This window comes from Eurosta solidaginis, chromosome 1, assembly GCF_040869045.1.
Source record: "Eurosta solidaginis isolate ZX-2024a chromosome 1, ASM4086904v1, whole genome shotgun sequence".
Taxonomy (NCBI): Eukaryota; Metazoa; Arthropoda; class Insecta; order Diptera; family Tephritidae; genus Eurosta; species Eurosta solidaginis.
The window spans coordinates 346,360,103-346,375,038 of NC_090319.1; positions in this window are offsets into that span (position 1 = coordinate 346,360,103).

Below are 14,936 nucleotides of genomic sequence, written 5' to 3' on the forward strand. Positions count from 1 at the left end.
ATTCGCACCAATTTTGTGTTCATGAATTTCAATATATAAATATATTCTTATTTATTAAAAAATAATAATATTCTAACATGCGAATTTACTTTAGTCTAAGCGCATATTTGCACTTGCTTGTTGTTGTGTAATTTTGGAAAGTTTACTATGTATGTCAAAAACGATTTATTTACGCTGTTGCTACTCAATAAAATGTTTGTATTTGTATAAATTGTACTCATATTTGTTTGCTAACATATTTATGTTTATTCCATGAACCTCAAGCGACAACTTCATAAAATTTAATATTTTTTATTAAGGGTATATACGTATAAGAGGTTTACGCCGATCACTTTATCGGCGGCGGCGGCGTAGGCTCTATTAGGTAATGGCGGCGGCGGTGAGCGCGTTCTTACTTTAAAAATTTTATTTTTGTATTTAAAAAATAATAATTAGGAAAAGTTTTGTTTATATGTATTTAAGAAAAGCAAGGTTTTGGGCATTTCGGAAAGGCCCGGGGGTTCTTCGGATCGTTGAAATAATTTCTGTAGTAGCGCCTTGCGGAGGATCTCTCCGTCGGTCACTTACCTCACGGAGGAATCGAACCTAACCCCGGTCTTGAGAACTGGTACTGCTTCGCCTGCTGAAAAAAAAAAACAAAAATACCTGCAATGGTCACACTTTTGTCTGTATATCTCGTGCAAAGCGTAGTTTCATCGAACGAGATGTTCTGATATAACTCCTAATACTCGTCGTCGGCATGATTTTTTAAAATCATCACGCACAAAGGCGACCATGATGTGCGGACAGTAGCCATCCCCACCACCAGTCGCTACGAAGCCTACTGGCCTTCACACCATATGCCAGCACAGAAGCCATAGGACTGCGACTTCAAACTCATACCTCCGTCGATCTCACTTTCCTCGAAGCTCAAGGTGTGCTCCGAAGATTTTCCGACGTATGTTTTTATCGATCTACGTGGCCAAACTACGCCAGAGAAACACCTTGCAACGTTAGAGAGTAAATATTCGACCACGGACGCTGGCCTCGAAATCATAAGCTGTTTAAGAGCACATCATTGCGTAACTCATTGTGAAAACCGCATAATCCTCCGCGCATCTACATATGTAATTTAAATTTAACAAGTATCCTGAATAGAGTTTTACAATGTAGACCAAAATTTGCTGGCTTTTGTGTTCGAAACATTGATTTCAATAGGCTTCGTTAAACCAAAACAATATTTTAGAATGAAAGCCGACCGAATTAAAGTTGAAAGAAGTTAAGGTTATATGATCAGTCCAAACTATTGTTTTCCTGTATTATATCTAAGAGCTCATTATGTATGACCACGTGGCTTTAGTTTTCAGACTAGTTCGAATGTATACTACTTTAGTGTAGTAGCACACCCGGTCATTTGTTCGACTGTCTTGGGAAAGCTTTTGTATTGTTAAATAATATACCTCTGTTCGTATTATACTGAATAAAGTTAGTCGCCATCTTACTCTGAAACTGCGTGTACAAATCTCTATTACAACATTTTGCTTCATCGCTTTGAGTGTTCTTTCGAAGGAAAACGCCTCACCTGGTAAATAAATATATGCGCCTACGTATTCACATTTGTAACTGGAGCCATAACGTGTAGGTGATATTTAAACTTGGTTGATAGGTTATAATGAATGTGATTCAACCCAAAGGGCTAGTTGGAGACAGGGCCGCCAACCTTAGTAAATGTGTTGGATGATGAAGCGTGAAAATCAAAATTAACATTTCAGACCCTATTTTATAGTTTGGCAAATAAACAACAGATGTTTGAACATAAGGCAAAGTGATTTTTTAAACCCTTCTCATACGTACATATATATTCAACTTAAGTATGAGGTGAGAATCAGTTCAAAGGAGTATCGGAACCTACTTAAGGATTTTGCATCACTGATTAAGCTTATTCTTTTAGCCAATCGGGATAACGAATTTTTTAAAAATCGGCATCATTTTCGGGCAACTTTATTTTTTAACAAATTGAGGACAATTTGAAAACATGATCGATCATTTTGTTCGAATTCATTGTTCTTTATGAAGTTTTTGGAAAAGTTATGCAAAGTGAGCATTTAATATATTTTACATAATTTTTCTTTAAGTGTTTTGTTTTAACAAGTTGGTGAATTCAGTAATGCAAAATCCGTGTTAAGCCGGCATGGAAACGCCTGTTTTTTCAAATTAGTTTTGAAGGCTTAGAAAGGGTTAAATAGTTGATACCTCTTTAAACCAAATCCGACTAATTTTCGACATGAACAACCCGGCCTTGACAGTCTTAAATGTGTACAGTAAAGCACTGAACGCCGTCGCGCCGATATTTTTAACATTCGGCGGCGGCGTGCGAACAACGACGAACTGCTTATACCTCTAATATATATAATATGCATTTGCCCCCACTTTTCCGTCAGCTTTCGCGTTATATATGGCCGAAATTGAAATTATGTTTATAATGTGATTTATACAAAATTTTCATTCAACGTTTTGTGGTCTGTTTAATGGCGTTCGAATGTAGATGTGTGGGCATTCGGTATAGCGAATTTGTGGATTTTAATATAAAATTACAAATGTGTTGCTGACACAATTGAAATTTGACCGCAAAATGGTAGATCACATTTTTGGTCACGCACAATATTTGATTTTAAATTCAATTACTCTTTGACCTATTCGCACGCATACATATATAATGGTACAATTTGTGCCGTAATTAAACTATTTAGGTATATTTTATATCACTTTTTGGAGATAATTGTTTTATGTGTGAATAATTGCGTTAAATAGATTGACCTCATCAGACCGTTGCGTGTTTGAGTACTTGAGTAATTTTGAAAAGTGCGCGTATTCCACATGAAAAACTGGTTCGGATTTTCAGGACACCAAATTGAGAAATGAAGTAAATATTTCTTGTCGTATTTGTGAAAGTAACTATATGAATAAATACAAATATAAAAGTATCGGTTTAGTACACGATTAGCCTGGCTTCATTTGGCCACTTGAGGGCAGCGCGCTGCCACAATGTTCATTACAAAAAAAAAAAAAAAAAAAAAGTGTAGTCGGACGTGTTTTTCGGTTAAAAAACAAATGCTATAGTCTCTGACTAGCACACCAAAAAAAAAAAAAAAAACAACGGAGTTGTACCCAATGAAACTACTAGATACATATTTTTTGATGAAGGTGGATAGCTGCCTGATGAGAATGGTTGGAGCTACCCAATTTGGATGGAATACTCAACTTTCTGACAGCTATCCCATTATTATGTCTCCCGAGATTCCGAATTATTTTTCCATTCTTACTGATCATCGGAAACTCAGCCAGTCTACTGTTATTAAGAGAAGATCAACATCCCGATAATAAAAAACAAGTAAAGAAGGCTAAGTGCGGGTGTAACCGAACATTACATACTCAGTTGAGAGCTATGGAGACAAAATAAGTGAAAATCACCTCGTAGTAAAATGAACCTAGGGTAACCCTGGAATGTGTTTGTATGACATGTGAATCAAATGGAAGGTATTAAAGAGTATTTTAAGAGTGAGTGGCCCATAGTTCTATAGATGGACGCCATTTAGTGGACCAGGGCTGACTCTAAAATTTGTTTGTACGACATGGGTATCAAACGAAAGGTGTTAATAAGTATTTTAAAAGGGAATGGGCCTTAGTTCTATTCGTGGACGCCTTTTCGGGATATCAACATAAACGTGGACCAGGGGTGACTCTATAATGTGTTTGTACGATATGGGTATAAAATTAAAGGTATTAATGAGGGTTTTAAATGGGAGTGGTGGTTGCTGTATATGTAAAGGCGTTTTCGAGATATCGAACAAAATGTGGACCAAGGTGACCCAGAACATCATCTGTCGGGTACCGCTAATTTATTTATATATGCAATACCACAATCAGTTGTCCTTCCAAGATTCCAAGGGCTTTTGATTTCGCCCTGCAAAACTTTTTCATTTTATTCTACTTAATATGGTAGGTGTCAATTTTACAAACTTTTTTTCTAAAGTTATATTTTGCGTCAATAGACCAATCCAGTTACCATGTATTTGGTATATTATTATGGTATGGTATTTGGTATATTATTATGGCATTTTTTTTATTTTTCGTAATTTTCGATATCGAAAAAGTGGGCGTGTCAGATTTCGGCCATTTTTTACACCAATATAAAGTGAGTTCAGATAAGTACGTGAACTGAGTTTAGTAAAGATATATCGATTTGTGCTCAAGTTATCGTGTTAACGGCCGAGCGGAAAGGCAGGCGGTCGACTGTGTATAAAAACTGGGCGTGGCTTCAACCGATTTCGCCCTTTTTCACAGAAAACAGTTATCGTCCTAGAAGCTAAGCCTCTACCAAATTTCACAAGGATTGGTTAACTTTTGTTCGACTTATGGCATTAAAATTATTCTAGACAAATTAAATGAAAAAGGGCGGAGCCACGCCCATTTTGAAAATTTCTTTTATTTTTGTATTTTGTTGCACCATACCATTACTGGAGTCGAATGTTGACATAATTTACTTATATACTGTAAAGATATTAACTTTTTTTTAAAATTTGACTTTAAAAAAATTTTTTTTTAAAAAGTGAGCGTGGTCGTTCTCCAATTTTGCTAATTTTTTTTAAACATTCATATAGTAATAAGAGTAACGTTCCTGCCAAATTTCTTCATGATATCTTCAACGACTGCCAAATTACAGCTTGCAAAACTTCTAAATTACCTTCATTTAAAAGTGGGTGGTGCCACGCCCATTGTCCAAAGTTTTACTAGTTTTCTATTCTGCGTCATAAGTTCAACTCACCCACCAAGTTTCATTGCTTTGTCCATATTTGGTAATGAATTATCGCACTTTTTCGATTTTTCGAAATTTTCGATATCGAAAAAGTGGGCGTGGTTATAGTCCGATATCGTTCATTTTAAATAGCGATCTGAGATGAGTGCCCAGGAACCCACATACCAAATTTCATCAAGATACCTCAAAATTTACTCAAGTTATCGTGTTAATGGACGGACGGACGGACATGGCTTCAATCGAATTTTTTTTCGATACTGATGATTTTGATATATGGAAGTCTATATCTATCTCGATTCCTTTATACCTATACAACCATATCCAATCAAAGTTAATATAATCTGTGAGCTCTGCTCAACTGAGTATAAAAAATTTAAAATAATAAATTTTACGCACATAAATCTGTCTGTTTTAGGCCTTGTAGATGTTGATGGTGATGTAGATACATCTTCATATTATTGGGGCTTAAGGCCGCGGCACAATGAAATTTTCATATAAATGCGTTTAACACAAGCTTATGCATTCCAGTAGCATCGCCATGTTGGGTTTATAAATATGAAGGAACTCCAGGCTTGGCAATTGAAGTTTATTTCGCCTTGCTCAGTGCGGGTTGGAGGAGGAAACGATCAAGCACGTTCTGTGCTCGTGCCCTGCACTTGCCAGGCTAAGACTCCAGCTATTGTGAGTGATACAGCTGTCAGATCTAGAAGCAGCAAGGCTTAAGTCCTAGGAAGCTTCTAGTATTTGCCAAGAGGACGTAGTTATTTTATAACATAAATCCTGGTTTTTGATAGGGTTTTTCAGTTTGGTCGTTAAAACAAACTTCTGGTAACACTACGGACTCAATCAGTCTATGTGAGGTCCTCATGGACCGGCCAGTTCAATCTAACCAAACCTCGCCTTGTCCACGTACAAAATTTCGTAAAGCTCAAATATTCTCCCTATAAAACAAAAATACTTGCTAACGTATTCTGTGTCGTATTCATTTGTTATATTGCAGTTTTTAATTACGAAAGAGTTGGGAAAAATAATTTAACTTGCAAAGTGTGAAAGTTCCCTTAGCTAAAGCAAATGTCAAATTTTTCTTCTTGTGCTTTGTTTGCAACAAAAGTTAGCAAGTTGGCTACTTTTTCAATCTACCGTTCCCCATAAAAATACATGCAATCTACTCATAATGCATAAGATTGAGTAAAACGCATCTATATGAAATAGTGCTTATGTGACGGGGCTTACACTGCGTTGTCACTGCGAGTCGTCGCAATGCGTCAAATTTGGTGGAAGACGATCAATGTATGGTTAGATAATTTTAAACTATAACGACGCACGGTTTAGCCGAATAAACGAAGCACAGTATTACACACCTATCCGCTACATGCGTCTTATTAAGCCACTCGATTCGTAAGAAATTTCTGTCGGATTTGAAAATAAATTTATTTAGTTGACAGCTTTCGAATCGCATTTGCTTTCGAGTCGAATTACAGAATGGGCCCCCATCGTACCTAATATTAATAGTGACTCCACCTATATTGGAGTACCACGGGAGTTCAGGTCTTCCTCCACCTGCCTCTCCCATTTCAGTGGAGGTCTCTCCCTCCCTCTGCTTTCAAACTGCGGTGTCGACTATAATCGGAGCGTCTTTCTTCATTCGCATAACACGACCTAGCCAGCAAAGCCTTTGGGGTTTTGTTCGATGCACTATCGTCATATCTGGATAAAGCTCATACGGCTCATTAGTACACCTACTTCCATACTCGCCGTCGGCATCACGAACAATACCATAAATTTTCTGGAGAAACTTTCTCTCGCACACTGCAAGAGCCATGTCATCTCTCAACACCGTTCATGTTTCTGAGCCATACATTAGGAGAGGTATGATGAGCGACTTGTAGAGCGTGATTTTCGTTCGTCGAGAGAGGACTTTAGTTTTCAATTGCCTACTCAGTCCAAAATAGCGCTTGTTGGCAAAAGCTTTTCTCCGTTTGATTTCTAAGCTGATATTGTTTTTGCGGTTAATGTTGGTTCCAAATTAGGCAAAATCCTTCACAGGCTCGAATGTATGTATATCTGTCAAGGTGTGAATGCGCTGAAAGGGATATTATATAAATATTTCCGTAAAGTTCTAGACATTGAATCGCATAATTGTACAATAGGATAAACTACGAATTTTCTAACAATTTTTATATGTTCTGCCACAGTTGTGATCTTTGGCTCACATATGTATATTAAATATCTTTAAGAGGACTTCAGAAAGCGGTTTTCAGCTTGGTCATTTGCGATCATTAAATAACTAAATTGTAACGTTTCAACTGAAAATTTTGAATAGTTTTCAATACACCCACCCTAATATGCGTACCTATGTAAATATAGAAGCCATGGTATTTATTTCAATTAAAGCAATTAATCAAAAGCACGCGCACATAATTATGAGCTCATAGTGGGTGGGCACACTTAAGTAATAATAATAATAATCGGTAATCAGTGAGTCAACCCACTCAATATGCACTTTATCATTGTGGAGATGTTAAAATAGTGAAGCTAAGTCACGCCTCGCTGTTAACCGCAACCGCAAATAAGTCGGCAAAGTTTCATTAAAACAGATATCTACGTTTAATATTAAGCACAATGACAACTTACATAAATAATAACTTGCTGCTGATATTTATCAAATTTAATTAATGCAAATTTAAGATAATAAATTTAAAGGAATTTTATTATTCCTGCCTTGCTTTAAATATGTTGTATACATATTAGGGCGGGTCGATTTAAAAATCGCTATTTGCTCTGTGAAAATCGTATTCTAGGGATCAAAATAAGAAACTTTGCCGAAGGAACCATACCTCTAAAACGAATTCTGATGTCCCCCCCCCCCCCCCCCCCCCCCTTTGGGTCGAACTTTTGGGTAGGGGCAAATTCAATTCTACCTGCTGTGTCTTGTGGTGGCTTAAAAAAAAACAACACAAGCAATTTTACGATCTGCAATTGTGTCACAGTGATAACTTCATTTTTTAAAACGGTTGAATAAAAAAACCCACACAACTATGTTTACGACATACAAATTCATCACAGTGATGCCTTGATTTTAAAAGGGGGTTGTAAAAACGCTAATTTCTAATAATTTTTTTTAATTTCTTTTCTATTACTAAGTTAAATTCATTTTTTTCATTTACATATGTTCTGACTAAATCAATTTGTAAAGAGAAAAATAAACTCCAAAAAGAAAAAACATAGGCATTTCAAAGTGGAATTTTTCAAAATTTGCCACTACGACCCAAAGGGGGGGGGACATCAGAATTCGTTTTAGAGTATGGTTCCTTCGGCAAAGTTTCTTATTTTGATCCCTAGAATATGATTTTCACAGAGCAATGGGCGATTTTTTTGCCTCCCCACAAATCAACCCGACCTAATACATATATAAAAATACATTTTTGAACGGCATTTTGTTATAGTTTTCTTTGGTAGCACTAATAGTTTAACACCAATTTCACACAGAAACTGAATGGAAACACAATTTTGCTTAACAAAATAAATATTTTTTCCTTTTCACACAGGGCCACTTGCTTCATTAACGAACAACTGTCAACAGCCCACAAAAAATATTTCGCTTTTTACAAAAAATTGTTAGAATTGATATCAGCCGTTTCTCCCTTAACTTCAAAGATAATCAAAGTAAAATGCATACGCAACCATTTATAGATGCTGCACTTAACCAAATGTGTCCCAATGTTCTTTAAAATCTATTTTATCTTTCCCTGCAAATGATGCAAAAATAAAAGGTTAAGTTTTTTTTGAAGTTTTTCAAAAACCGGATTAGATTTTTGACTCCATTAGGCATCCAGTAAAGCAAAAATAAGATAATTGGGGATCTGTCTTTTGTATGGAAGATTGAGTTAAATAAGTGCTTTAGACCCACTTGCAGAACGGCAAGTTCTCTTTTTAATTCAGAGTAAATTTGACATGAGGGGTTAAACTCATATTTTTTTTTTAATTTACTCTGAGCTAAATAAATTACCTACCGATCTGCAAGTGGGCCTTAATGTATAAAATTTGACTAATTGTTTCATTAGCCGTCTGTGTGAAATATGTATACAGAGAAAGCCCTCCTAACGGACATCTCGATTAAGTGGACACCTCCTTTAGACGGACGATTTTTAATGCACCAAGTTTTAGGCGAATGACTTTTGAGAGACCTGTTATCATAACAACTCAATCAAAAACTTCTCTTGAACGGACGTAAACTCCTCGTGAGCGGACAAGAAGGAAAAATGTTTATCAATTTATACGTTTGAAAAACATCGTACCTATTAAGCCCATTTTTGCGTTAGATAAATATTGTAGCGAATATTAGCATTTCTAACATCACTATGCTGTTAGTAAATAAACACAACAACAGTAAGCCATTAACTTACATATATAGAAGGCAACGAAGAATATTTCACACACATAACCAGCAGCTTGAAGCAAAGAGATTATTTCACATATGTAGTCAGCTGGTAAGAGCGAAGAAGAAACAGAAACAATCACAGATCACGTTATCATCAGCTAAGAGCAGAAGTTGTTATTCTCTTATACATATACACGCATATGTGTAGCTAGAAAAAGCATAAACAACATATATAAATGTATATAGCTAACCAAGTATGAGATATAATTGTTTCAGAAGGCATGTTCGTGAAAAGTCTAGACGTTAGGAGAAATAGGTGAACGATGCTAACTGAGAGTATAAAAACAGCGCAAGCAAGAATCGATCAGTTTGATTTTAACACGCTTAGTGAAGTAAGCGATAATTGTAACTATGAAGTACGACTACCAAAGTACTCTAAATAAAGAACCTTTTTTTTATACTGAATAGTTGAGTTATTTATTCGATAGTTCAGAGATTCGAACGTTAACAGAAAGACGTCAGAAATTTCTCAAAATTCGTTACAATATGTATTCAGGTTTAAGAAGTGTTATTGCCTGTCTCTACTTAGTATCACATTTATATAAATGAAAAGTAAGTCTTTAAGATTTCCTTAAGTTAGATTAGGTTCAGCAGGTCGCTTAAAGACTTCCCATAGCATAAACTAAATGTGTGCTTAGCGTTATCAGCATCTTATTCGACGACCAAACTGTAAAACCTCCTCAAGATTCATGACTTTTGTTGGTAAATAGATACATCCTCATGGATAACACTTAAAATTACCTAGGGCTCACCTCACTACAGGTATCTAGACCTGAAAATTTGGATTTAGGTGATCTTCTACACATTGAAACCCTACGCTTGGTTTAACAACTTTCCCTACTTGGTTGCTCATGTGCAGCTAGTTTATCCTTTTCCAGTTCATCAGCCTTTTCGTTACAATCATTGCCAATAAGACAGTGGTGCTATAATAATTGTAAGGTTCTCCCTATTCCTATTATTCCAAGTGATTAATCCTTGCGATAGACGATAATATCGCGCCAATGACCACCAGGTTGTCTTGTTATTACCGGATCCGCACCATACACCAGAGACCATCCCGGTTCCAATAGCTCTGCCAAGTTGTACGATTTTGTTATTACTGAGTCGGAACAATATACCAAAGACCATAAAAGTTCTAGTACTTTAGCTCCATTTTCGTATAGTGTATTGTATATTTCGGCGCGCCCTTCCAACTCTATTCAGACTCTTAGATCTCATCCAAAGCACGGACTTACAATAGTTTTAGAGTAGTATATATTAAAAATAGTATTTAAAAGAGAAGGCTGTGAGTACTAATTCTTTTACCTAATTAAAAAAAAAATGTAAAATAGCTATCCACTCCGTTGAGTGGACACCTCTCTTGGGAGGGGAAAGGTTGGCTGACGGTGAGTGTTCGCCCAAAGGAGATTTCACTGTAAATATTTTTTCTGTAATTTTGTGCATGCTGGGTCTGACAACAGAGGCAGCTGCCTAATTGTTTCCGATACTTAACGAGTGAGATATTTTAGGTTAGCGCATTTGTATTGTTGTTTATTTGGATATTCTGTTATATATGTCTGTTACAGAATTGTTTGTTGTTGTTTCTGATTTCTTTTTGTTTCTTTTCAATCATCTCGTTTCTTTAAAACATTTTCGCTTAATATAAAATTTGGCTAATTTGCTCTAATTTTAAACAAATAAAAATTATTATAAGCTTGAAGCAATGTTTGCTTTGAGAAATGCAAGGCGTCATGGTGGAATAAACAGGTAAAGTAGACCGTCAAAGTTTTTCACCAATTTCCATACAAAATTGTGGTATCATGCAATCCATTTTTGAGTAACTTCCCAGAGAGATAGAGTATTGGAACTTGGAGAATACTGTGTCATATATTAGCACAACTATGCTGCTAGAAAATAAATGCACAACAACAGCAATGCAAGTAGCCACACATAGATGTGGTCAGCAGCTAAGAGCAAAGAAGAAAGAGAAACGATTACACATCATGTTATATCAGCCAGGAGCGAAGATGGCATTACTCACACTTATATATGTATATAGCTAAATAGCCAACTATGAGATACAACTGTTCGAGAAGGCTGTTCGTGAAAAGTCTAGAAGTTAAGAGAAGTAAGTGAACGAGGTAACCGAGAGTATAAAAGCAGCGAAGGTTGAGGAATATTGAATCAGTTTGATTTTAACAAGCTATAAGCGAAGTGCGCACTTCAATTAGTTGTGAAGTACTACTAGCAAAGTAGTGCTATCAGTAAAGAACATTAAAAAATCGAGTTTTATGGAAATTCTAACGAAACTTTGCGCTTTATTAAGTTGTAAGATTTTGAATAAAAGAATTTTGCTGATGGGGCAGGGATCGAGATATTTAGATGTACTAAAAGTCTACTTAGAATTGGAATTTCGCGGTCGATTTTTAAGTAAATATATTAAACGATATTTTAGAATGAAAGTCGATCGATTTATAGTTGAATGATGATAAGGTTATATGCTCAGTCCAAACTGTTGTTTTCCGGTCTTATGATATAATAACTCATTATGTATGACCGCGTAGTCTCAGTTTCCAAACTAGTTCGACTGTACATTAATTTAGGGTAGTAGCACACCTGGTAGCTTGTTCAACTGTCTTGGGAAAGCTTTTGCTTTATCGCTTTGAGTGTTCTTTCGAAGGAAAAAGCCTCACTTCGTAAATATATGTGTATTCACTTTTTTAACAGGAGCTTTAATGTGTAGGTGATATTTAAACTTGGTTGATAGATTATAATCAATATGATTCAATCCAAAGGACTAGTTGGGGATAGGGCCGCCAACTTTAGAAAATGTCAAACCCGGAGACTTGGGTGCTGAATGATGAAGTGTCAAAATCAAAATTAAAATCTTAGATAGCGTCTAGTTTCGCAAATAAACAACAGATGTTTGAATATAAGGCCAAATTACTTTTAAACTCTTCTCATACGTAGATATAATTTCAACTTAATTAAACCTCTGGAAACTACTATAGGATTTTGCATCACCGATTTCGCTTATTCTTTTAGTCAATCGGGATATATAATTAAAAAAAAAAACGAAAAAAGATCACCTATGGCGTGAAAGTGCCTAAATAATACAGGGAAACTTTTAAAGCTTCCCAATCTGACTATGATGACTGTCTGTGAAGCTATTCAAATTAGGCGTCTAGGAGTTGAAAAGACGAGTGCACGCTTGATGACTAGAATCAAAGTATTCTTTGTCCAATCCACAAGAAAGTGGTCCTGCAAATTGCGCCAACTATTTATCGCGCAATAAGCCTTCTTAATATCGTATATAGCTTTTTTATGATAGAAAATATGTAAATTCTCACGTTTAGAGCATTTCGAAAGTTTGCGGAGAGGAGGGGGATCTTAGTAGGTTTTTTTCGAACTATAAATCGAGATTGAGCAAAATTTCAATAGAGAAACGATATATATTGCGGTTAGATCGATCATCCGTTTGAACGCAAGAGTCGTTTTTTCACAGTTTGCATTTCTGTGCATTGAACGGCTATACAGTGGTCCGTCTTATTTGTAGTTGGTGGCCAAAAATACTTCCAGTACAGATATCAACGTGAAACTTTGCTTACGGCTTTACAAATATGTGATAATTATTTTTTTATAAAATTGTTGCGGGTAATACCTTTATACCGACCCACAACCACCCACTTTCACCGGATGCATACAAAAAGTAAGTAAATGTGTGGGGAAAGGTGGTAAGCTGCGTCTATCGCAAATGCAATGTTTAATAGATTTAAATAAAGAAATTAAATTTTCCCAAATTTTTCCCAAATTATTAAATAAATTATAAAATTAAAAAATTGCTTCAAATAAATGTTTTCATACATTTGAAAAAGCAATATGGGCAATCCCCGATTATTAAAATCATACAAACAGACAAAATTGGTTAATTCGTTGTAGTTCTATAAATAGAACGAAAACAGCAACAAAAACCAAAGTTTCTTTGAAAACCGCCGTACCAAGCATAGCTTTAACACATAATTGCATACGAAGTATGCAATGTGTAAAAGATTAAAATATGCAAAAAGAAGGCAATTGGGAAGAAATTTACAACAGGCATGACGTAGCTGAATGCGTTTACAACCATTTCAACTATCGTAGGAGTGCGAGTTCGACTCCCACTCCCGGGAGAAAAGGCTTTGAAGAGATTTACAAGGTATAATCGAAACAGCTGTCGCCTTGTCCGTCCTGATGTCACGTTGTTTAAATTTTTCCCAAATTATTAAATAAATTAAAGAAATTAAAGTTAATAAAATATCTTGCATACATAACAATAACAAAACAACAAACACACACAAAAGTTTACATTTGCATATGGTCGACTGGATAAAATAATGTCGTATGTTACATGTGAGCACATATGACAATAATTTATCACGTTGACGCCATCAGAAAACTGTCGCAAAACATAGTTAGTGGCAGAAAGTTGCAGCTGATATTAACACTTTAGAATCTCAAAGCTTTGATTAATAACAGGATATAAGTCTTAACGTGAGGATCGGCGGGGAACCCAACTAAAACTTTAACTGAAATTGAAGTATTTGTGCAATTAAACACTAATAAAAGCACTGGTGAAATTTTAAGTAACAAAAAAAAAAAAAAACACAAAAAGCTAAAAGCACTAAAATTATTTCAAAATGAAGTATATACCTTTCACTTCAATATTCATTTCTACTTATTTCAAAATAATGATATTTTATTTTTAACTTGCTCACATTGCAAAAACCTACTAATACCATAACCTCAATTTTGAAGCTCTTCTTAAAGAGTACAGTTCAAATACAACAAAAACAAATATACCTTTTAAAAGGCTGTTCTAATAAGAGATACTATCGACACATTTGGTGACAAACTTTTCACTTCGATTTTTTTATACTCAGCGTGCTTTGCTTAAGGACCACGCCCACTTTTGTATAAGAGATTTTTAAAAGGGTCGTGGACGAATAAAATAAGCTATATCTTTGCAAACAAAAATCTTTGTATCAATGGTATTTCATTTCCCAAGTGCATTTATAACCATAAATAGGAAAAAATTCAAATTTTAAAAAATGGGCGTGGCACTGCCCTTTTATGATTAAGCAATTTTCTATATTTCGAGAGCCATAACTCGAAGTAAAATTAACGGATCGTAATAAAATTGGGTACACAGATTTTTTCTATAGCAGGAAATATTTCTAGAAGAAAATGGACGAGATCGGTTAAAGACCACGGCAACTTAGATATAAAACAAATTTAAAAGGGTCGTAGACTAGAATAATAAGCTATAACTTATCAAAAAATAGTTTTGAATCCTTGATATTTCACATATCAAGTTTTATTGTAAGAGGAAATGGGGAAACATTTTTTTAACGGGCGGTGCCACGTGTTATGTAGAAAAGTAATTTATCTGAAATGAAATGTGCAATTGAAGCTCACGCTGAGTATATAATGTTCGTTTACACCCGAACTTATACACCCTTACTTGTTATTTTTGGCCTATGGAACCGACCACTGTGGGCTAACGTACTGCACCAGACCTTCTTCGCGCAGTACATTCAAGCAGTAAATGAAATGGATATATTTGATTTTGGAGGAATGTGTGGATTAATACTTTCGTCAAAGAAAATACACCATCTTTAGCTTTATCTAATAGCTAGTTTCAATTGTAAAATCACTAGTTTGAATGTACCATCTTCAAAGAAA